The sequence below is a fragment of the Larimichthys crocea genome, chromosome VIII (genome assembly GCF_000972845.2).
Source record: "Larimichthys crocea isolate SSNF chromosome VIII, L_crocea_2.0, whole genome shotgun sequence".
NCBI classification, from domain to species: domain Eukaryota; kingdom Metazoa; phylum Chordata; class Actinopteri; family Sciaenidae; genus Larimichthys; species Larimichthys crocea.
Window position 1 is genome coordinate 1,834,620 of NC_040018.1, and position 25,396 is coordinate 1,860,015.

Consider the following 25,396-nt stretch of genomic DNA (forward strand, 5'->3'; position numbering starts at 1 on the left):
TGTCTTCAGACATTACAACATACCTCTTATCTCCCCTCCAGTACAGACTCTAAGAAAAACCAGTATAAAAAATAATCTTTGAAATAATATGAATTTATACAACATGTTTTTTACAGTCTAATAAATGGAGCTCTCTGCTACTGCAATGTGAATATTGCTCTTTTTGTTGCAGTAACATAGTTTGCACTTGACCAGACCTGGACTATTTTTCTCTCTGGATCCTCATTGTTGGGGCTGACCTTCCTATTCTACTCAGTACTGAAGAGACATGCCCAATCTTCTGCTATGAATTGAAAACCCATCCCCTCAATGAGAGCTCCTCAAAGAAAGTCCTCTGAAATATCTGCACTTCTTGTAATTGGTTTTGTTAAGTCCACATTTGGTCCAATTCTTATTTTTTGTGTATTCCTATTACATACAAAGATGCAGCCGCAGGAACATATTTTCTTTATTTGTTTATATATAGATATTTTATATCTGAGCGCTATGACCTTGACCCATGCACTTACTCATATTACTTTTTGCAATGTTGTATTCTTTTATAATCTTCTGTTATTGGTACATAAAGATCTACATTGTTGGTTTAAGTGCAGTATGGGTGAGCGACTTAACAATGTTATTTTTATTGCTCACTTTAAATGAACAGTATGCAAGTTCTCACATCAAAACAAGTTTAACTAGTTTGATGACAGTGTGAAGTAGCGTGGGTAATATTTTTATTATATAGTTTTATTCATGTTACATTATGTCATGTTTCTTTGTTTGTCTCCAGTGTTTACCCAGGCATGAAACATATCTGAATAAAATTAGGATTTTCCTTGAGTTTGAATATTGTATACAACTCAACAAAATATTACATACACCAGCATTTTTAGACATTGCAATGGTGAAATGTTGCATATTGTATTTTTATGCACTAAAATATTGAAGGCGTGTGTATGATGCATAGCCAATGCCCCTCAGTTACCCTTCAAGTAGAGCGCACTCATTTCAAATCATAAATTTCACTCTTCCCGGATGCTGCCAATTGCTATTGTTTTTGATAGTGTTTACGCTACAGACACACACAAACACACACACACACACACACAACAGAGCGTACTCATTAGTCATTCTGTCATAAAAGCAGTGTCAGCATGAACAATAAACATGGCTCATCCAAAACAAGGCTTTTGTCTGTCTAAAAGAAATAGTGTTGGCAGGCAGTGCCTCTAACTATGCAATAACCAAATAGGCCACACACACACACATACACACAAACACAAACATGTATACCGTACTACATGTAATACACAAGCTTCTGTGGCTGTGTCTGATTACAGTAGGTGATAAAGGAGCAAGAAAATTAGCCTATCCTCCAGGCCATCTTAAGCTAAAACAAATAAAGAGATGTGGGGTCGAGACAAAGGGGGGAGGGGGTTGATCAGGCATACAGAGGACCAATTAAAGAGAGATGAGGTAAGATTATGAGGAGAAGGTGGTGGGTGTTGAAGAGGAGGAGGAGATGGAGGAGGAGATGGAGAGCAGCTTAAGCGGTAAAAATGTCAATATTTGCTTAGTCCACCATGCAAGGCTGAGACGGTGAAAGGCATTGCTATACCGGTCAACATAAATAAATTCACAATGAATGCAAAGAACAGCATGAAAAACAGACATCTGTAAAGAAAGAAAAAAAGACAGGTGCCAGGGAGAGAAATGTTGTGATCAGCTGTCCAACATTGTTCAGCCATGAAATCTTAACTTGAGGAAATATGGACATTTCACACACCTATGAGCAGTAGTGAAGTATCCCCTGCTCTGATGTTCACACAAAGCGCAGAGAGACAGTTCATCTCGAGACCAGATGGTACAAAAAAATCTCACGCGCGCGCACACACACACACACACATAAGCAGCGACTGGTGAGCCTGTGATTTTTTTGAGGGTTCGCATGTCTAGACGCCACGCAGGCGGTGGCAGCCTGGTTCCAGCGGCAGGCGAGAGTCCGGATGCATAATTAACAGGCTGTTTTGGCACCTGACAGCCTCAGAGGTCATGGTGTCCTCTCCATTAGCCGGGCGCCAATCAGCCTCTGGATCACCTGAGCACGTCCTTGTCCCAACAGCAGATTGCCCAGAGGACATCAGTCACATTATACAGCCCAATCAGTGGCCGGGGCTCACACAAAGGCCTGAGCAGAGACAGCTTGAGATAGAGTACAGGGGTGATGTCTCCCAAATGAAGCTGAGCTGCCACTCAGGGCAGATGGGGCACATGACAAAGCACACCCTACACAAGGATACGACCTTCCACATGCAGTGGCATTCCTCTAGTGGTACAGATCAAAACAAGACCAGACTGATGAACACATACTTATTCAGTCTGACTGACGGTGCCTATAGCAATTAAATTGGTTTCTTTACTCAATGCTGGATATATTCATATGTCTCTTAAATCGGATTTGCTGCAGTAATTCCACTGATGGGTGCAAATGTGTTTCTTTTAAATGTCAGTCCCTCACAGGTCAGTATAATTGTGTTTCTGAAAATGCCACAGCAGGTGTCACCAGCTTTAATTTATTTTGGACATTGTGTGGCATTTTGTTGAGACGTGTTGAATAACTTTTGCAACATCAATAGTGTGAAACATTACATAAACTTTTGTTTAAAGGACCGAGACCCAACCTCTGCCTGCGACCAAGCGATAGGATTTTAAATAGGAACCGTTGCCTCTGTCATCACAGTCATATTAGTTCTGCTGCAGTAATACTAAATACTTAAGTCAGCAATACCTTCGGTCTGATGGAAGTTCTAAAGCTACTTCAGACCACTCACCAAACAAACCATTTGTTCCCACTCCTACTGCAGCTCTAAATCTCTGGGCTCCCATTGACCTGGACCTGGGCCTCAATACAATACTGAAAGACTCCTTTGAGAGGGCCAGTACAGCAGGCAGGAGTAGGAGGGGTTTGAGGGCAGGAAAGCTGGGCAGGGGTACTGTGAGTTGAGGGTCCCTTAGCTCCTGTTTCCCAGCTTAGAGTGATAGGCCCAGGGAGATGAAAGACCCTCAGACTCTGTGAATTGAGCTCTAGACAGGCTTCACAAAACTAGATGTGGTAACACAGGGCCTCCTTCAAGACCACAGAATGACCGCTTTAAATTGGCAGGCCTATTGTCTTCCTTTAGAAAGTGGCCATTTGACTTCTGATCGGCAACAATGCAGTGGATATGGGGTATTGTTGTGGCTCAATTGAAGGCTTCATTTGGAAGGTTCGAGGCTGTGATGAGATTACAGATTCAACTCTTTTGTCCCTTTTCATGCTGTATGGAGTTAAACAGATGTAACCACAGAACGATTTTGATTTAAATTTTCAGTTTAGTATATTTAATAAAGAGAAACATATCTTAAAACCAAGAGACCGCTTTCAGTTCAGTGATCCCATACAGGCCCAGTTTGACAAACCTACAGCGGTGAACCAAGTTAAGGCAACTTTTTTTTGTACCTTAGCCGTGGGTGATTTTGTACCTGTCCTTTTTACAGACAGATCTCTGGTATAACTAGCAGAGTTAGGTTGTGTTTCTTTTTTTTTCTTGGCAGGCCATCTGTGAGCATCTTTTGCTACAGGGGGTAAGTAACCAGGCTAATATCTTTCTGTTCTAGATGTCAAACTCTACAGCTGCTGCTGCTGCTGCTGCTGTTGGAGCTGAGGTTACATGTAACTTGAAGATGAGACAGATCGCAGATTAGAAGAAGAAGAAAGAGTGAAGTGAGTTTTAAGAATCAGATTATGCTCAAACAGAGCTGATTTCTACAAAGTGCTGTAAACTTTCAGACAGTCTCTCCTGAATGGCATTGATAGTGCAGTTGTCATGTCAGTAATAAAAAATGAGAGCCGAGAGAGAAATTTAAATCCTGTCCACCTCTGCACAGCTGACCAATCATGGCGTGAAGTAGGCGTGAATGTCAGATATCTGGTTTCAGAGAGTTATAGAAATTGTCGGACACAGTCCCTGATAATGCAATGTCGGAAAGGCGTGGGGGGAGGAGGTTTCTGGAGAACTTCTGGAGAAGCATGCTGGCAGCTTAAAGTGACAGTTTGGATATTTTCAATCGGGGTTGTATGAGGTACTTACCCATTAGTAGTGTATTACCTCCAGCAGAGGGCGGTTAGCGTGTTTCCAGTTTGGAGAAGCAGACAGGAGCAAAGCTGTGTACTGCTGCAACAGAAAAACATATTTTAGCAATAATAACATTTAAAAAAAATCAATATCCATTTAAATGCACGCTAGATTCCAAATATTTTCACTGCTTTACCTTGCCATCAGACAGCCTATTTTCTAGGCCATAGAACTTTCATACTTTCGCTTACACACACTATGTTAAGCTACAGATCAGCTTGCTACTTTCTGACCAAAACACACGATGTTGGGCATGTGTACAAGCAGCCAAAAGCTCCATGCAAAGTGAAGTATTGTTGTATCTGATTTTAGTTTTGTTCGAGTCATTCAGTCATCTCAGACCGTGTCGGAGGCTGTATCAGCATTTGAAACAGGTAGTGATCAGTACTGTTTGAACAATAAAAGGCTGCAAGTCAATCAGTGTGCTCAAGACCCTGTTTCTCTATCAGATGTATCAGCATTTCTTTGAGTTCTGTTTATGTGTCAGATCTTTCCATCTCACTTGCTCTGATGTTCAGTACTTTTTCTGACTGCCGAACTCCTGCTTTTGTTATTAGCAGTGGCATAACTGAATGTAAAACAGAGTTTTTAGTGCAGTGACTTAATACATTAACTGAATAATTGAAAAGTTACATCAAATGAAGTCAGTGTAAATATCACAGATTATTTTAATGTGGTGAAAATGTGCAATACATACAATAAATGTACACTGATAGTATAAACCCTTGGCCCGTCTGTGGTGGATTGATAATTCTTGCAGTGTACAAGAAGCTATCTATGACCCGTGGTGTGCATCTAGGACCAAGTCCAAACTAAGCAGGCTAAATCTAAAATCACCAAATGTCCATTTTGGCATTTTATCACTAGCACTAAGCCAGCATTTATTTTCACACCCAAGACAGAACAGAAACACAGACTCATCCGTGCTCAGACACAGGTGTCTATGTTGTAATAGTAAGAACAAAACCTTCTTCCACCTCTAAATCTTTCTGTGACTACTCATCGATCAACACCTCAATGCAGCAGGAATTACTAATTAACACATGCGTGTAATCTCCACAGTGGACCGGGTGTCACATCACCCCAGTGTTCAAGGGAGGAAATTTGAACCCGCAGTTCAAGCGTGTGTTATCCTCGTTAAATTGCACTCAGTTGGGTGGAGGCAGCACACACCTGCCAATAAAAAGAGACAGCAGAGCTCTGAGAGACAGACAGAGAGTGGTCTAATGAGATCACAGGTTTGAGGTGAGCACCGAGACACTGTATAACTTAAACAAAACTCATATAACAATATTGTTGGCAGCATGTCAGGTGTTGTATTGAAGTTCATTATTTCAGAGTTTGTCCAGTATGAGAAAAAAAAAAGTTTGTAGAAGTTGACTCGTTGTCACCAGTCTATGTTAACACTGCGATCTGCAGCTTGTTAGCCACAAACACACACAGATAATTAATATCGATATTCAACAAAGTGAATATAATCACAAAACTAGAACATAATAAGAAGCATTTAAACAACTACAATTCATTTTTAAATATTAAAAGCAAGACTAAGACTCAAAATAGTTGAAGATGTTGCCTTTGAATTAACAGGTAATGTCTATGTCCTAAGACTGAATCACTTCTTTATACTCCGTCAACTGACTGAAAACAGACACCTGTGAGGCTTTAGCTGAGTTGGTTGTGTCTGTCCCACTTTCTACCAGCACGTCTGTAACACATTATTTTGTTGTTTGCTACTCCAAAGAGAGAGAAATTGGCTGTTTTCTTTCTCGTTTTTTGTCATTTCAGAATAACTAAAACAGGAAAATGTCATTTTTTCACATGTGAGATTTATCTGCCTTTCTGTGGATGTAGTTTAAATGCTTTCACGTTTGCAGCCTTTTGTGAGACAAAGCTCATCTTTCAGTGAGTGCAAATGTAACGACAGTGCTATGCAGCACTCCATTGTATATACACACCATTGTGGGTGCAGACAAATGCATTCTGGACCTGTCAATGCCCACATAAGCAAAACCATCTCTTTAAGTAACAAAAGCAAGTGGACCACACAACCCCTCTGGCCTCTCTGGTCTAGTTTCCCTTTGCTTTCCCAGCCAAGAGTTCTTCACAGAGCTCTGCCTATGTTTCCCATCCTACTTGTCTGTCAGCTAGCTGAGATGTGGAGGTTTTGTCTTTGGTCTGAAAGTGTCTTTAATCCTCTCACAAGTCTGAAAGCAGTTGGCTGGTCAATCTTGATCATGTGATAAAGGGTGTTTTTGTCCCTCTTTGAAGATATAGATGTGGATTAATGGTACGTGTAGAGGTTGGCAGTTAAAATGAACATAAAGAGACACTTCTCTACAGAACATAAACCATACAAATTTGAATGATAAAAATGGTGTTTTGAAGTTGATGAAGATGTGGATGCAAATGTGTGACGACTCTCTTGTGGTTCAGAACCTCATTTAAGTTGAGTTAATAAAGGCTCCACATCAGTCAACCAAGTGTAAATGTCTTCACTTATTCATACATTTTAACACACACACACACACACACACACACACACACACACACGGCCCAATTAGTTGCAGTGGCCTGTGCTATTAACATTCCAATGAAGAGAGCTGTCAGTCTGTAACATGTGAAGAGGGATGATCTTCTGTCTCAAGAGAAACCACACACAGAAAAGACCAACGCCCGAACTCGCAAATGACATATAATAAAGACAGAAAAAAGAGAAGTAGCCAAAAAGCATCAATACTCTGAGATGCTACACAAATTTGATTATGATATTGACCCAAGTTAAATGAGAAGTTAAAATTTAAAGGAATCATTTTGGCCTACATATATTAGATTTATGCTCAACGTGTCAAAAGATGGAAATGCTAAAAAGGTTATTTATGTAGATAAAAACTCTTTAAATGTAAAAAATCTGAAAACATGAAGGCTTTCATCCCAAAATTACATCAAAATCTAAACAAGTTCAAAACAATTTCAAAAGTCCAAATATACACCATAGTCTATTAGACAGTAATGTGTCACCAAGTGCCCTAACTTTTGTGATACTGTGAAGCTAGACACATCCAAACATGTTGTCAGATGAGGAAGATGAAATATGCTTTTAATAAGAGTCTCAGAGTTGTAAACGTTTTTTTTTTTTTTTAATTAAGTAAAAGTTTTGATTAATATGTTAATTTTCTTTCTCACTGGAAGACGAGAAGATTGACACCACTGTCATGTTTGCACGGTAAATATGAAGCTACAGTGAGCAGCTGGTTAGCTCGGCACAAAGACTGGAAACCAGGGGGAACAGCTAGCCTGCCGAACAGAATCCACACCTGTGACAAATTAACACAGAACATCCAGGTTGTAAAAGGTTCTTAGTTAACAGCAAATCATATATATCAGTCGGTTACCACTGACTGACTGATCTTGTTCTTGATCATGACTGATGATTATGTATGCGACCGTAAACATACTTTTCATTTTGTCAGAGTGAAACTTTTAATGAAGAGCTTACTAATATTGAGTCTGTAAAAAGTGGACTGCTGTCATGGTAATGCGGCTGAAATGTGTGCAGTGATATAAAATAAACATAATTTATCATCCATCATAAAACTGACTCCTTTGGCTTCTTCTTGCCCTCCCAAGTAACACCTCCTCCTCCTCATGCTGCTGCTGTAAAAAGGATGAGCACTGTTAAACAAAGTCTTTATCAGCCCCGCTTTGTCACATAGTAGCACCTCTATACTTTCACCACAACAATATTACACTGGCTAACAGCTACCTTTCTGCTGTATGACATGACTGTAGAATTCTTCATTTATTTCTTTGTGTGTGTGTGTGTGTGGTTGTATGTGTGGTTCTGCTGAATATATGTTGTGTCACAGGATCGCCTCCTGGGCCAGGGCTTTATTTACTGACCGGGTTTGGTGTGTGTAGTGGGAACACAGCCGCCACAGATCACTACACGACCTTAATTATGTTATCAGTCAACTCCGGGCGTAAATATCCCAGAGAACGTATTGGGCCCAGTGGGAACCGTGCACACACACACACACACACATCACGGACACACACACACACACACACAGCAACTCACAAAACTCTGTCAAACGCATCCAGTCCTTTGGTCACCATCAATCACAATCTATTTCTGCCATCTGACTGATGTGTGTGATCAATATGTCTGTGGAGGTACAGTGTACCACTTATTTATAATCTGAGCACCTCACCAGTTCTCAGACAAAGAAGGGGGGAGGCGTGAAAGAAGGAGAAACCAAATGAAACCTCACTGCAAGGACAGATAGATACACACTGGGCGAGGAAGAGAGAGGAAGGGAGGTATGAAAAAAGCTTCTCAAGGACTGCTCTAGGCAGAGTTGCTCTGTCACAGATTTAACATCTATCACACATGTACAGTGCACACACACTCACGTACACGCACAGACACACACAGACTCACTTCAGCCTGAGCAGCACTGTCAGAGTCAGTGTTGTTTATCCATGGTGATTATATGAAATATGAATAACGGCTGTATCAGGCAGCCCTGTATCTGTGGGGTAAATAAACGTCCTGTGCCAGAGAGAGTTCAGGTTTGTTTTCAAAGGACGTCCCAGCCAACACTGTTGTTTTGGCTCTGAGGACCTGCCTGGACCCACGATGCAGTAATAACTTACTCCTGAGATAACTTTCAATATTTTCACCTCCGCCGTTGAATAACAAATAAATGAGAGCGCCACATATAAGGTATCACAGCGCGCTAGCTCGCTGTTCTCCTCTGGACGTCAAGAGTTCAGAAACCATTTTAATTAAATTCAAGTCATCCATGATTTATTTCTGAAGTCCATCAATGAACTCTGCTCCGCAGCTCGATGAGAAAAATGTGCAGAATGAATATATGTTGCATTTTTTTTCTTTTTTTTTACGAGCTAATAAATACATCATCTAGTTTCTGATACCTGTTTCTGACTTCCTCTCTCTGAAAGCGTATCTGAAAATGGCGCATTTTGTCTTTGTCTTAATGACGCGTATATTTGTCCCGGTGGTGTGTCCATTGATCTGTAGCTAGTATTTTAGTGTCACTGCCCTCTCTGCGGTGACAGAGTAATTACTATGTGTGTGACCCTCTCCCATCCTGTGTTGTCCTGCCTAATTATGGTTGTCACCACGACTTCCATTTAGCTCCAGATAAGAAACCACTGGATGCCGGTACACACAGACTTAAGTCCCCTTTCACAGAGGGCACATCAGGAAGATAAATGTGTTTACTAATAACTCTTTCACAGCCTCAATTCAGGCTGTTTAATGCCTGCTGGCTGGTGACTCATTCTCATCAGCGCAGGACAGGCAGAGGTGTGATATTACAGTGGTGTGTAGATTGGTATATATAGCTTGCAATAAAAGGCGGTGATGGAAGGTTTTTGTGGCATTTTTTAAAAGGAGACAAATTTGGAACAAAATTATGCAGCTATGCAAAAGACTGCACTCATTATGCTTTCCTCACACACATCTGTCAGCATACACTGCTGCTGATAAGAGGGCCAAGATGTGTGCATATGTGTACGCATGTATCTAAAATGATGACTAATGAGTCCTCTGACCCTCTATCTGCTTATTGTAAATGAGGTCTAACAGAAAAATGAACCACTAAACCTTGTGATTATATAAAGAGTCTTACATAAAGCCTGGAGCAAGCTAAAAATACAGAACCCAGAGGTCCTAACCCTATATATAGGTCTGCCAGTGAATTATTCAATAAGTCTAACAAAAAAAAAAGAAGAAGAATTTACGCAACAACTCAACTCAAGCAGCCTGCCTGCCTGCCCGCCCGCCTGCCTGCTGAGATTTGAGGTCACCACTGTAAAGTGGTTTGAGCAAAGTTTGCAGTTGTAGTTTTTAGTAGGCAGTAAAAGGCAGGGAGAGGTGAAACAGAGCTGGAGATAAGCAGGCAAGTCTGGCTGTGAAAGAGAGATAAAAAGACAGATTCATGTATTGTTTTCATTTTTTCCCCCCTCTTGCTTCACTTTGGTCTAAATTTAACCATTTGGGATTCTGCTGATTTATGTAAACTCTCTGTGACCCAAACCATGACCCGCATGTTGTCTAGGAACATTGAAGTATGCATGTTCAATTTTAAAATTGAATTCTCTTCCACGGAGAAATGGACAACAACAGCGGAGGTAGATGTGTGTGTGTGTGTTCTCGGAGTAACTGCTTGACCTTGCTGCACCGGGGAAGAATTCATCAGCTGTTGGCATTTTCTCAGCATGAGCTTTCTTTTATGCAAATATGAAGCTGTGCCTACAGGCTAACATGCCACCAATACTACTGGCTTATAAACACTCATAGATTTCGCACTGAGTACAAAACCATTACATATTGCTATGAAATATGAACCCTTAATCACACATGCATCTATCTATATCTGTCACTCTTCGGGTCTCGCATACGCATTTATGCAAATATTAACATGTACAGGCGAATGAGCGAAGGCCTCTCCTTTCTCCACACCTCGTTTGTGTTTTTTATTCAGTCACAGTTGAAAAATGAACGTCCTGTGTTAGTCGTTCTAAAATGGCGTCATTGTACCTGAGCAGGAAAGCCCAAACCACCAAATCCCAACCAGGAAGTCTAGGAAACCTGTTACCCCGCCACAGTGTTCGGACAACAACTTGAGCTTGTGTTGTGTACGGGTGTGAGAATGTTGTTTTTGTGAACAGTAAGCTGACCTTGGATCTGTGTCCCATACCCAGAGGGGAGCTGATGGATGGGATGAGTGGTAGACCACTTGGCCAAACTTGAAAGCCTTCCTTCTTGGACCCTGGTGGGTCTGTTTGTCACAGCTCAGAACACTCTGTTTGACTCTGTTTGGATGTACAGTATGAGTGTGTATGTGTGGGTGTGTGTGTGTGTCCCTATGTGAATGGGTGTTTGTGTGCATGCTAAGATCCTGGCATGAGTTTCTTTACAACCAAAGATTGTGGATATAGAGAAATCCTTTTGATCTGGTTTGTGGCAGTGCAAATGAGACATCCAGGGGCAGGTCTGGAAAGGAACGGGAACAGTTCTCTTCTCCTCTTGATGTGAGTGGCTCTGCAGGTAATGTTTGGCATGCACTTGATAATTCAGGCATAATGGGAACGCACTACAAGTTCGAAAATGAAACAACTCTTTGATGTAATGGATTTAACTGATTCACTTGTAATAACAGCGTATGAATTGCAAAAGTGAGTCAGCCTAAAAGTGTTCATTGCTGTATAAAAGTATCGTAGAGCACAAGAGACTTTAGAAGGAAGAAAATAAAAAAATTGGGGAACATTTTAGGAACCATAATGGTTAGCAGAGTGGGCAATCCACTGAAACTTTCCATCTGGATCTCATCACAGAGAGAGGCAGTGAGTGGCTTGCTCTTACTGCGGTGACTGAACTCACCGCTCGTTCACTCACACACACACACACACACACACACACACGTGATGACTCATCCACGACAGGAAAGGGAAGTGGTGTGCAACTAAAACATGTATAACTGTACCTAAAATGAATTGCTGCATCCTAAAAACATAGTTTAAAAGTCATGCTAACCACGCATAGACATTCCTCTGTGGGGCACGGCCTTATTGATATACAGTGTGGTCGCCATTGTATAATGTGCGAATGGCACACAAGTGCTTCATTCATACTCTCGTGATAGGAACATTTATACACTGTGTTCTTGTAATTAGAATCTATATAAATGAGGTGTAGGCTGGGAGAAGATCTTCTGGGCACGTCGTAAGCTTCCTTGCTCCAACGCTACTCTCTCTTTCAACCTTCTTCACTTACTCCTACAAGATAAATTACTCCTACGTTAATCGTCATTAAAGACTTTTGGATTTATGGGAACATTTAGAAACTCGGACACACGCTTTTGTTTTTGCCTGGTTCAAATTTTATCCCTACAGTCCACCATTCGCTAGCTGAAACCATGAGATCCAGAGGCTCTGTAAGCAACTCAGCTATTTATTGACCACCTGTTATGCTGGCTCTAAAAGCATATAAACACACTCATAAATTGTAATGAAAAACTATATTTGTACGGAGGGGGAAAAAAATGACTTTGGCTAATATAAATTATAGGCAGTTTTGCTTTTGAAGTTTAGCAGTCCATAGCATTACACACACAGCATATATACATCTACTTACATGCACATGCTCATCACACAGAAAGTGGATAAATATAGATCCCACTGTGCATTCCTCTGGGATCTTCAACCCAAAGAGTGTCCCTGCTCAGAAGGTATGGGTATCAGCCACAGAAAGGGATAGCTGGTCTAAGCCAACATTTATCAGGAAGACATTAGAGAAGGGCGAGCAAGACAGGTGGAAAACATCGACTCTATTTGCTCTTTACCCAGCCACTTGACTTCAAACAGCGCACTCTGCTCTCCTTTTTTTTTATAGAAAGCCCTTGCAGAAAGATAAGAAGGAAGATAGTTGGGAATACGCTATGTTAAGCCTGCAAAGAGGGCAGAAGTCCTTGCTGTATGTAAGAGGAGGGTGAAATAGACTCAAGAAAAGAGAGGAGGAGAGATGCTCCCCTCCTTAGTCACAGCACTTCCCTGAAAGAAACATAATTGTATGGATCATCAAAGAGTTCCTTCCCACTCACTTCCTGCTTGCTATAATTAGACCCGTGCTCTCTTCTCTGGCAGCCACCACCAACTTTAGGAACCTTTCTCTCTTGCCCTGAACCAGCACAGACACTGGTTTGGGATCAGATTTAGAGCTTCCACCGCCTAGAGGATGAGGAAGTTCTTTGAGGAAAGAAGCTCTGATCTAGCATCTCATGCCTCAGGCTGTGTTTTTCTGGAGTGTGAGACCAGCTAGTTGATGGGAACTGAGGGGACTCCAGCCCAGCTTTGGCCAGCAGTCATTAAGAAGGTAGGAGAGCTGTGTAGTGTGAGGAAGAAAGAAAAACACTCAGCTAACAACCACATGGCCTCGGTCACACAGACCCGATCCACAAGCCCTTTCTGACCCCTCATAACTCATGCATACACACACACACACACACAGACACACACACACACACACAATTCAGATGCTTAAAGAGGGAACAACAGCCCAACAGTTTGGAAAACCAACTGTGTGACCTGCAGCAGAGTAAATTCCCATGTATCTAGTGTGACTCTGCGTGTGTGTATGAGTGTGCGTGTACGGATGCAAGCACTTTTGTGTGTGTGTGTGTGTGTGTGTGTGTGTGTGTGAGAGAGGTGGAGTTGAGGCTTTTCTATAGAGCAAAAGCAAACAGTCCATAAAGAGGCCCTGCCACTCTCCCATTTCAATGTAAATGAGTCTGACTCTGTTTGGGGGTTAAAGAACTCTCTAGGGGCCCGGCGACTACCACCGCTAGGGTCACACATGCACATGCGTGCACACACACAAGCATGGAGAAACATGCAACACACAAATGCATGGGCGCAAACATGCATGCACACACACAAATTCTGAAGGCGAGAGGCCCAGATAAAGAGCTCAGAGAGCCTGTCAGAGTGTCAGCTCCCATTAGGCCAAAGGCTGTTGTGTGTGTGTGCAGGCAGGCGTAGTGCTTTTTTACATTTCATTCAGCACACACACTCTCTTTCTCTCACACACACATCCTCCCAGAGCCGCCCCGCCTGGCTGACATGCTGTTTCAGACAAGACACACAAAAGACAACGGAACCCGCCTGAAAAGACAGACATCTCCTACATTTCCTACATCACACACAGAGGGGGGTAAAAAGGAGAGGAAACAAAAACAAGCTCTAAATGATTTTAGATGAGCAGAGGTTGACTTGAAAAATGTGGAAGATTTCAAGGATTCCCCTACACGATTAACCTCTCTAGAGAACGAGAAATTAAACTGGAGTGAATTTGAAGTTTCCAAATTCAAAACATCAGAGCGCGGTATTTATTTGTCATGGCAATGTAAACTATGATGTCACGCATTATTATATGGTAACTGAGTGGAGAGTGGAGAGCAAACCACATCGAAGAGTTGGAGGCAGAAGCAGAAAGAGTAAAAAAGACTCAGAGAGGCTGCGTAACCTCGGTGACCCGCACAATTAGTGCTGCACTCTCTTGGCTGCCTGTGGCCAGCAAGTTGTCTCGAGGAGGATGGGGCTGTTAGGACACAACCAGAGAGGGCTGATCTCCTCCCACAGAGCCTTCAGGAGCATATTACAACCTGAGGAGGAGGGAAAGTACAACAACAATCTAGAGAGGGAAGAAAAATAAAGAAGGGGAAAGACGGAGAGAGAGAAAGAGAGCAGGGAGAAAACTGAGCCCATGTTCGGTAAATAAAGACGTACACCCTCATGTCTTGCACGTGCCCTGACTCAGCTGATTCAGGCAGGTGTGTCACATTGTGTTACAGCCTAAAGCAGTGGCATGCTCAGGCAGAAATATCAGCTCTACCCACATAATAAAAAGTGTCAATGCTAAGCAGAATGGCCAGTTACTTTGTACTTTTTTGTTTGGATCCTTGCTCTTTAGATCTCGTCCTTCTTGCCTCGGATATAAGTCTTTCATGTCCAAAGGAGAAGCTGACAGCTGTTGCTAAAAAACATTCATCTGAAAGCAGCGTGCGCTTGATCTAGGGGGAACTCCAGCCACCACAGAACATTCATCCTATACTCACACACGGCTAGTCATGCCACTGACACACAACTCAGTCAGACTAATCATTCCTTCTGTTCAAAAGCTTCAAACCACAACCCAGACCCCCTTAGGCAAGAAACTGATTCGTAAGCATACAGTCAGAATCTTTCTCATACACATGCTCATTACGGAGTTCACTTTTTACCCACATACATCTTCCCTGAGTCTAGGGATTGGCCGTGTATCAGTCATGGCCCTGCGTGCACACACAGGCTCAGACCGGCAGGCAAACAAAAAAAACAAAACAAAAAAAAAACGCACACACAAACTACTCATTACAAAATTACTGCTGACTTCATGTTCACATGGGTTAAGCAATACGCGACGATGTGATAACATTAACTTATCAGGACACTGCAGGTCTTTTAGGGATATACACCCAAGAGGAGAGTGTTAAGGAAGCCAAGTTTGGCTGTACTCCCTCATACTGATACTCTACTACAAATTAAAAGAAAAAAAAAAAAAAAAGGTATTTCAAAGTGTTTTTGCTCAAAATCTGGCACCGAGATCAAAGAGCCTGCAGCAATAACGCTGGCAAGAGCTCACATAAAATCTTTAAATACAGCTTCCCAAATTTAGAATTAGAAAACATCGGCAACTTAGGGTTATGTCACAAAATCGGCAGAAAGTGGTGCAGTATATTGAGCAAGTATTGGAATATAGTGACAGACAGACAGGACAGAGAGGACAGAGAGGATACTAAATCCAATGCTGCTTGGTTGTCCAAATGATATTTTACCCACTGGATTCCCTTTAGGATAAAGAAGTTAAAATGATGTTTTGAGGATCGTGTAGTAAATATGCTTCCATAGATTACAGTTTATTACTTGCATCCTGATTCAAACATAATTCTGCCTGGTGTTTTTAAGTAATTAGCTTTCTGAACCTGCCAGGAATCCATATGCTTTTTTTTAAAAGCTACATAATTCCTCTTCTTATCCACACTCCTCTCATCCAGGCTCTCCACGTCGCTGCTCTGCTAAACCCCTCCTAACCTCACTGTCACACAATACCTGTTGTTTCTGCCATTTGGCCGCAAACACAAGGACAAGCTATAGCAACACCAACAACAAAAAAGGCTTCAATTCAGCTCTGTTTGTAACAAGGGCAAGGCTGGTGTTGTGAGAAAGCAGCAAGTCAGCAACATTTACCTCTTAGAGAAATGAGAAAGCCCAGGACACTGGCCACTAGCCCAGCAGCATCGCTGCCTATGAAGTATAGACAATTGTTTTGAGAGCCCCTGTTGAGAGCTCCTGCTCTCATTTCCACATCTCTGTAACGGTGGATATGATATACTGGTGTGGACACCATGATCCACTGAAAATGGCAGACTGTGTAATAACCCTCTGACAGCTACATGCTGGTTAGCTCTTCTCTATCAAGAAGAGGATGAGGGAATTAGCAGGATTTCAGAGAGATAAAAGAACAATGGGGGAAGAGACTGAAAAACAAAGAGGTGAAAAAAAAATGCAGACAGATAAAACGGACGTCAGAATAGGAGAAATGGCGAGAAGCACTGAATATAAAACGCAATTACCTAGGACAAGGCTCATTGGTATGACTTATCATCTGCTAGTATCCATGACTGCAGCTGTAACCTTTGGTAAATGACTCTACTTAGTCCACGACACGGCCACCAGCCTGATGGGAGATAAAATTAACATCCCACAACAACAGTACACTGACACACTCATGCACACTTAAGTCTGTCTCTGCAGAGATAAAGACATGCTCTTACTAACATATAGTGCAGATACCATATACATTATTCAGTCTTCATCAGAGGAAATATCCACTGCTCCCTTTCTCTTGCCGTACTCAACAAACTGGGAGGAAATGTGATATGATGGAGATTACTGGGATATTATGATATAAGAAATGATCCCATTAACAACACCTGGATGGAGACAAAGGAGGAAGCAGAGATGTAAAGAGAGAGGAAAGTCTGGATTTAACTTGAGGAATGGGGACCACAGAGGAGGGGGAAAGACTTTATTTAACATGCAGGATACCACTTGTCTATAGCCCCAGGTAGGACAGAAACACATAGCTAAGCTTCTTCAGCACTCCATCCACCAGGAAAAGTGCAGAGAAAGGGTTTTCCCTCTAATGGAAGCCATTAATTATCATATACCCTTATACGTTGCAGTCATCACTATCTTAAGTTGAATCCTTTAGAAGGGAGTGTGTATTGTCAAAGATTGTGTTTTTTATTCTCTGTAAAATGTCTGGATGTGCGGAGTACTGCTTAATGGCATGTACGCACTCTGGACCTGTCTTGTGGAAATGACTGATATTATCAACAGATGAACAGCCATGCGGGTCAAAGGTCAAGTCCAGCTCCGTTGTTTTGACTCTGAAACTTTGTGTGTTCACTCTGCTTCCTCTCTTCTAATCCCCACCAGCTGTGTGCGCGCATGTGTGTATATGTGTGGCTAATAGAGAAAAGAAGAAAAAAAAAAAAAAAAGAGTAATAGCTAAAGCCAGTGTGGATTGTGTGTTTGTAAAGCTGTGAGAAACGAGTTAGGTGTACTTCATTTCAATATAATCTACCTGTGGGAGACATAAAACGTTATTTTTATTCAATGGCAGCTGGCATCCAGCAGGAGCTGAGAAATCTATCGAAATATTCATTTGGCGCAACAGGAAGGAGAAATCAATCCCATAAAAACAGAGCACTTAATAGAGTACCATTAAACTAACTCTTAGGGCTGTACAGAAATGGCCACTCCACTGCTGCTGTTTGCACCAGGCTGCATTTTAGACTGAATAAAGTCATGCTCCATTTTTCAGCCAGTCCTGACTGCTTTTTTTAAATGACACCTGATACCCTCACGCCCCCAGCTCCCCCTCTCACCCAGCCCTACCACCATTCAGCTGGAGAGACACTTGAAGAAGGGTATGCGTGGGAGGAGGAGATGGTGTGTGTGTGTGTGTGGGGGGCGGATGAGAAATAGATGAGTGGTGTAGTGGAGGAGTGTGTGAGAGGGGGGTCAGACGCCAGGGTTGCACATCTCTGTCCCGACACCGCACACGACTGTCTCCAAGTGTTGTTGTGGCAGTGTGCGTTTCACATTCCACCTGTCGGTGACAGCCAGCGAGAAAAGTCTTAAGCATGTTCCCGAATCCTTCACGCTGTACGGCTGCAATCAAGCGGAGAAGTGTCAATGTGGAGCTGTCTGTAAGTTCAGTGTCAGTGATAGATTTCATAAATTTCTTTTCATAGACCGTACAGACAAAACTTTGAAGGATAATTCTGTTTTATTACAACCTGAGACTTTTTTTTTTTTTTTCAGCTTAGGCCATCACTCCTATCAATAATAATAACACTGTGCTCACAAAGCTGAATGCTGAGATCTGGGAATGCAGAGAAAACGCTGAAAAGTGGTTTGATGCAGCAAAAAAAACTAAGCAAAACAAAAACACAAGCAATCAGACAGCCGGCTTCAAACAAAATGAAGGCAAATAGTGAGACTGTCTGTTGTGAACATCCATCACAGATGACAGACTGACTTTTTGTTTTAACTTTGTTTTACCTGCAGAAAAGTGGTTTAGATTGTCTGGCTGGAACTGTTGGCTTGTTTACAACCCATACGTTCATCTGGGCACTCAATTCTCTCCTCATTGGACAGAGTTGGTTTGATAAGAACAATGTTATCAAAGCTGACAGGATTACTTTTTAAAAGTCTGTTCATTCACATTAAAAAACAAAAAAACAAAAAAAAAACATCACATCTTCTCCCATCTTGTGCGTATTCATGCAGATCATTTTGGTTTTGCCCTTTTAGTGGTAATCAGCTCCTGCTCGCAGCCGGCACAATGGAGGTTCATAGATGGTTGTCTTTGCTAGACTGTATGTTTTTATGTGCCCTTTAATGTCAAACTGCAACATTAAATTCTATTCAAAAAATTCAGCAGCATCTTTTTTAAGAAACAATTTCCTGGTTACTCTGATTAAGCCCCAGACATCACTGAGAAGAGTTTTCACGGAGACTACTTTCATCTGAAGACATGAAAACTGTTGACAGTGTGTTGGTAATAAGAGAACAAGAGAAGCTGTTACATTTCTTTGATTAAACGTTTAATGCTTTTTAGAAATTCGATGAAAAGACTCTGATGCCGACTTTTCAGGGTACGTGACAGACTTTGGTCTACCACTGACGAAACAGGACTGACGTAAAAACGATGACACATATCCTGGGAAATTTCATAGAAAAACGAAATCTTGCATCCCTTCTAATCCAATAAACTCATCTATCTCTTGATCCCCTGAGGAGGTGTGACACAGAAGCCGGGAAGAAGGAGACGAAGCATGTTGGAGCTGGTCAAAACCCCAAGTGTGGAGGCTGGAAAGTATTAACCCTGCAATGGCTGTCTGGAGAACTGGGTGTGCGCTGCTATATGGGTCTGGGAAGGAATGATTTCCCTGCTGGTGTGTGTTAATTACGCTAGAGTTAGTGGGGCCTGCTACAGCTTGTCTGGTGGTTGACCTGGAGAGACGGGATTACCTTCTCCAGCTGCTCTCCTCCTTGCTGTCTCTCCTAATGCCACCTTTATTAAAGGGACAGGTGACGCCGGCTCTATCTCTCGCTCATTACAATTAGGCTGTTTGGTAATAAGGTGTGTCATAACCAGCAGGACACGGAGCACACACGTCATTCCGCAGTAAAAACTCTGGAAGACTCAGCACTTTTTACGCAATATCCCTGTGAATAGTAATTCATGCCATCCTTCCGGTATTTCACACAATTAATGGACTTTGTCTGTACACGCTGGTTCAAGAAGTAATACTGGATCTGATAAAGCAGTAAATGGAGATGATACAGTGGGCAGAGTCCATAGCGAGGAATTTTGTGTTTGGGAACATAAGCAGGCATGATGTGGGTGTGAGCATTAACATTTGCTCTGCAGCTGAAAGTATCTGCATACACACGAACAGTTGATGTAAATGAGGACGGCCCAGTGAATTCCAGCATACTGGTCCTCCTTGTAAAACCCAGCATTTGCTATTGTCATGCAGGCGAGGTCATTCTTGTCATTTCCTCTCTCACAGACACAGAACACCCACACGCATACACCTTGGCCCCCAGCTGAGTGTGTGTGGACACCTGGTCTGGATCTAGAAAGCTGCGAGCATTCCTGAGGGCTGCGAGCTTAATTCCCCAGATTAGCCCATACAATCCACCTAAGGGTTAATCAGCGTGTAGCATCGCAAACCCACCAGCGTAACCTTTACGTACACCCACTCAAGTAGAAACGCCTGCAAGGACATGAAAATTTATGTTGACAAACACAGATGTGGAATAAAAAAATAAAGACAAAACTCTATAAAGAGCGAATTAAGCATTCGCTTCGGTCCTTTCGAAGATTCATTCCGCTCATAAACTATACGGCGTGTGTTTGCTCTCTCAGAAAAAAAGTTTGTTTGCCACCTCAGAGAGGCAGAAAAGATGCCATTTGTAGCATTTATGGCAGCATTTATGGTGTTTTGCTGACATGAGACATTTGCTCGACCCAGCCTGTAGAGAAAGTCCCTGGATAAAGGGATTTTTCCCTTAAATCCCTGATAGCCTCTGCGCTTCCAAGGAGGACTTAGCTGGCGACTGACAGCCAGGATGGGAGGTGGGACAGGGTTTTGACGCTGAGGCTTATGACTGGTGTGCTGGTTGGGTAAGGGGGTTGGTAAATATTTGGACCAGCAATTGTTGGTTTAAGTGCTCCTTTTGGCAGCTTGTGGGGCTAGATGGAGTCAGAGCCGCTTGCAGGATATTCCTTCTGTTCCAAGATGTGCAACAGAGACAGGGTCATCTTGCTGTACGCTCAAAGGTAGAATATCATAGTGGAGACATAGTGATTTCTGTGTGGGTGGGTGCAGCTGGCTTTGGGGCCCTTGAATGGCACCTTGCAGCTGCCCCCCGTGTGTGTGTCTGTCTGTGTCAAATGCTGCGTCCGGTGGTAAGGTCAGAGAATGCAACAGCTACCTCCTAGCGCACCCTACACACAGCTGTTCACCATACAGTCAGCAACACACACAGCACCTGTCTGCATGTGTGTGTCTGTGTGTCTAACTATGTGGTGCCAGAATAGGCCCACACTTCGGAGCGTGTGAACGGAGCAACCTCTGTGGCTCTTCCTTTGCTTTTCACTTCAACAGCCATGCTAAATCCTGCTTCTATCCCCTTCGACCCTAAATAAAGTCGTATCCTTCCTCCCTGAAAATGTCGACTACTCTGTTAGCTCATTAACTTCATTACTGAGAACGTGACATGGTCTTGGATCATCCGCGCGTTGACTGCTATGTTTGGAACATTCATTAACGAAGCTACAGTGATGGATTTTCACGGAGATGTTACGGGATCAATGCTGTAATGAAGGGCATAGTGTGTGGGAGGAGGCATTTATTATCATTATCAGAAGTAATAAAACTTTTGTCCCCTAACAATGGGCTCCCTCCTCCTGCTGTAGGTCAATGTCAGTGTTAGACTTGGGCCAGGAGTACTATACTTAATTGGTGGAAGCATTGTCTTAATGGTGTCAAGGTGGCATTGCATTATATTCACATCGTCATTCATTTCACACATAGGACCGAGGGCAACTGTGTCACCATCAGCTCAAATCCAGGAACATTTCATATAGCTCTGTGATGTGAGCGCTTCGATCGCCATGCAGATTAAAACATTTAGATGAGAATCAAAATGGGATCAATAAATAATGAGTCGAAAATGTCACGTGTGTCACTCAGTCATCAGCAGTTCACATTGATATGGCAGCTTATCGCAGGCTGCAAATTACCCACAGTGCTGGCTATGAATATGATTAGCATTCTCATTTTCTCCAAGAAAACTCTAATAAACACAATTACATTATATCGTAATTTATTTCATACCTTTCCGTTCATTTACTTGAGTAAATGTGGCAGTCATCAGGATTTCATCAAAGCAAACTAGATACTGTAATTTCCTTAAATTTAGAGCAGAAAACAAGTTATGACAAAATAGATTTGCTTCCCCCATCTACAAAATAATCTCAGAAAAAAAAAGGGGGAAGCTGAAGGAGCAATATGTGCAAACAGAGCACAGGTCATTTCACTGCGAATTACAGATATATGTTTCAGTCCTATTTGAGTCGGTGAATTAAACTGCCAGCACTAAAACTTGTCACCTTTCTCTGACCTTTGGTTAAGATGAATTTTCTATGAAAGCACCTGCTGATGTAAATTGGATAGCATAATTGTCAAATCCGTGGCATGCAGCTCACCTAAAGTGCGGTAATAATATAAGTCTGACACTTGTAACCAAACAGTTATGAACTGTTCTTTACTTAAAGTCAAACTGAATTTTTAATTCTGCAAGGAAATATAAACCCCTGTGAACCGGCTCTCAACTTCTGTGTTTGCACTAAAAGCCTCCGAACATTAATACAAGTTTATTCTCCTTTTCCAACAAACACACGCAGCATTGATTATGTATCGTTATCAATTAATCCTATCGTGCTGTTACGCCAACTTCCATTGGGGAAAGTTCTTACATGAGCACTGATTCCCACTGGATGCCTGCTGAGTCAGGCTCAGTGCTATGTTAGTCCTACGTTATAATTATACAAAGGAGAAGGTCTGGCTGGTGTTAGCTGTCTAGCTCTCTTTCATGGGTCCAATTGTGGTGATGGGAAACGTGTAATTACCTAAAATTCAAATCACAGCATAGAGTAGCTAACATAAGAAATCATTTGCTATAACAGCAGAAAAAGAAATACTTTATTTTATTTGCTTTCTGGAGTACATTCAAAATAAACGCCAATTATATATCCTATATACAGATTCTGACAAAAATTTGACTTTAAATTAAAAAACCAGCAGCCCGAGACAAACGTAGTAATGTAACACTTGCAGAGTGAGTGTTTCTTGTGCAATATATTTTGTTATGTTTTAACATTTGGTGTTTGCTCTAATCCAAAAGGCTGTGCACCAGAGTGAGTGAACAGATTTTTGTCATGGGTGGCCCCAGTGGATACGGCTGAGTTGGGGATTTAGAGAAAAGGTCTGAGTGTAGATTGGAGGACAAGAAGCTTCTCAACAGGGCTGCACAGTCAGGTGACAAATGGTGCCCCAGGCTAGCCAAGTGCCAGAAATGGCCTCTTAATCAATCAGAGGTCACCATGGAGGTTCAGTCCAGACTGCCCCCACCCTGAGAGGCAGCCATCTGATAGAACACTCAGTGCCAAGCCACAAAGCAGACAACCTTTTCTCCTCGTTAGCGCAACGCTGCTGCTGTTAATGTCATCTCATCACTTCTGAAAACTGGATCACTCACGGCAGAGACATCTTTGTCTTTCATCTGCGATTATGACATTAACACTAAGTCAATCAATTTGCCTTTGACATGTTTTTAATTTTGTTAATTCTGGATGTGTCACCTTAACTTGCTTTGTTGGGTTTTCATATTCTCAAATGGTGTTGTGGTAGTAAAACATCCGACCCTGTGGCTCTCTCCATCTCTGGCCACAGGCCCAACCTTAAGCCTGCAGCCCCCATCCTTGACACATGGCCATCTGTACTGGCATTTCAGGCAGTAAATAAGGGAGTGGAGGATAGTGCACTCACTGGTAGGCCCAACCTTAGGCCAAGCCCTCACATTCTCCTCTGCACCCCGAGGCCAACCCTCGCACACCCCCTGGGGTTGACCTACACACTGCAGGGTCCCCAGGGAAGCATATCAGGCCTTCTGTCCTCTGTCTATCCGCCTCCCTCCGTGCACTTCACTCTCCCACCATCCATCTCGCCATCTCCCAGCATCAATACATTCATCTGTCCATCCTTACTATCACTCCAAACAAACTCTCAGTCTCAAAGACCTTTGTCATTCACCCATCTGCTCCACTTCTATTGCTGTTTGTAACTATGTCTCCATTTAATCATCGCACCAAGGTGACGTTTTCGAGCACAACTGTTCAAAACGTCGCCTTGGTGCAATAAATAAGTCAACATTAACTCTGCAGTGTGTGAGTTGTTTATCTATTTATTTCATGATTTGTTCAAAGAGCAGTGCTGCTCAAATAACCATCATTACATCAGAAAATTGGATATTTTCATCGTCTTAAAGAAGGCAGTATCATGAGTTATCTTTTTACTAACCCTAGGTTCATATTAGTTGCAAAAAAAATACACTACAAGCAGATGAAGAATTGTCAAAGCCAGCAGTAGAGCACCAAAACCCATTAAAATCTACTGAAACGGTGACACATTGCCATTACACCCATGATAAAACTGCCAATTCACTAGAAAAAAAGACCAATCAATACACCCACCAATCACCAGACATCCACAGATCTATATATATATTCACCCATCCTGACACTCGCTACCTGCGTTTGCGCAAACCTTTGACACATTGATCTATCCGTCTTCCCCCTCTCCCACCATCAACCCACTGTGCTGATTCAGTCCCCCACAGGATGTAGGGACCTGACACAGAAGCAACGTCTGACAATGTCAAGACTGACAGAAACACTGAGTGGCAAGATTGAAGTGTGAGAGGCCAATATGAAAGTCACACAAACAACTAACTGAACTCTATCGATTGAGATAAACCTGGTGAGATTGGAGGGGGGGTGAAGAACTATAGGGGTCCTGGGGAAAAGAAATCTCCTTCAGATGAAGAGACTGGATATCAATAAGTAGAAACAAATAAAATCAAAAATTAAAAATTAAAACAGAGGGTGGAACAAGAGGGACAAAGACACACAAGAAGTGCCAAACCAAGGATCAGCAGTGCAAACTAGTGTTTCCTGAGCAAGTATTGAGATGCAGATCCCACTTTCTCAGTTCATAATGGAGACTGTCAGAAGTGTGTGTGTGTGTGTGTGTGTGTGTGTGTGTGTGTGTGTGTGTGTGTGTGTTAGTGCGAGTGGGTGAGGATGCTCATGTGGGAGAGATTCTCACACATCTGCTAACCTGCTTCTTTAATGGGTTGCAAATGGGCCTTCATTGTGGGGCCTTGCAGACCTGGTTGGAATGACCTGACACGTCCGCTGACGACTTCAACTTTGCATGCATACGAGAACCCGTCCTCACACCGATGTTTACGTACACGTGTAGAATGCCTAATGCATATGTATAGATCTAGCTCAAACAAAACCAGGAAAAGAATAAGACATTGTGTGTAGGGTACTCGGTAATGTTTGTAAAGTTGAAACATGATTTGTTTGACCTAAAAAATATGTGTGGTGAAATAGAAATAGTTTGCAAAAAATAATGTGTATGAGTTTGTGGAGTTATTTAACATAAATGTTTAATCTGTCGCTGGGAACAATTTCTCCACTTTGGATAGAAACATCAGGAGCATGGTGCCATGTTGTAGTAGATGTGTGCTCTCAAAGCCAAAACATTTCTAAAGCTGTTTTACTAAGCAGCCACAACTCAGTTGAAATGAATTTAACTAGGCACTCTTGCTGACTTGTAGTTGGGGGATGGGGGTTTAACAGAAGGAGGGATGTGGGTGGAGGGGGGGGTGCAATATGGGGTCACACAGGAGGAGAACTAGGAGGGAAGGAGGGAAGGGGGGGCTGCTTTTTCCTT

General features: G+C 42.4%; 1 long non-coding RNA gene across 2 annotated transcripts in view; it reads right to left on the bottom strand.

Annotated features, from left to right (window-relative positions):
- LOC113746254 (uncharacterized) overlaps nt 1–25,396 on the bottom strand; it is a 155,615-nt gene that overhangs the window by 86,076 nt on the left and 44,143 nt on the right. For both annotated transcript variants that reach the window (XR_003462699.1, XR_003462698.1), the window contains exon 2: nt 4,113–4,196. This is a non-coding gene — a long non-coding RNA (uncharacterized LOC113746254). The remainder of the gene's footprint in view (nt 1–4,112; nt 4,197–25,396) is intronic.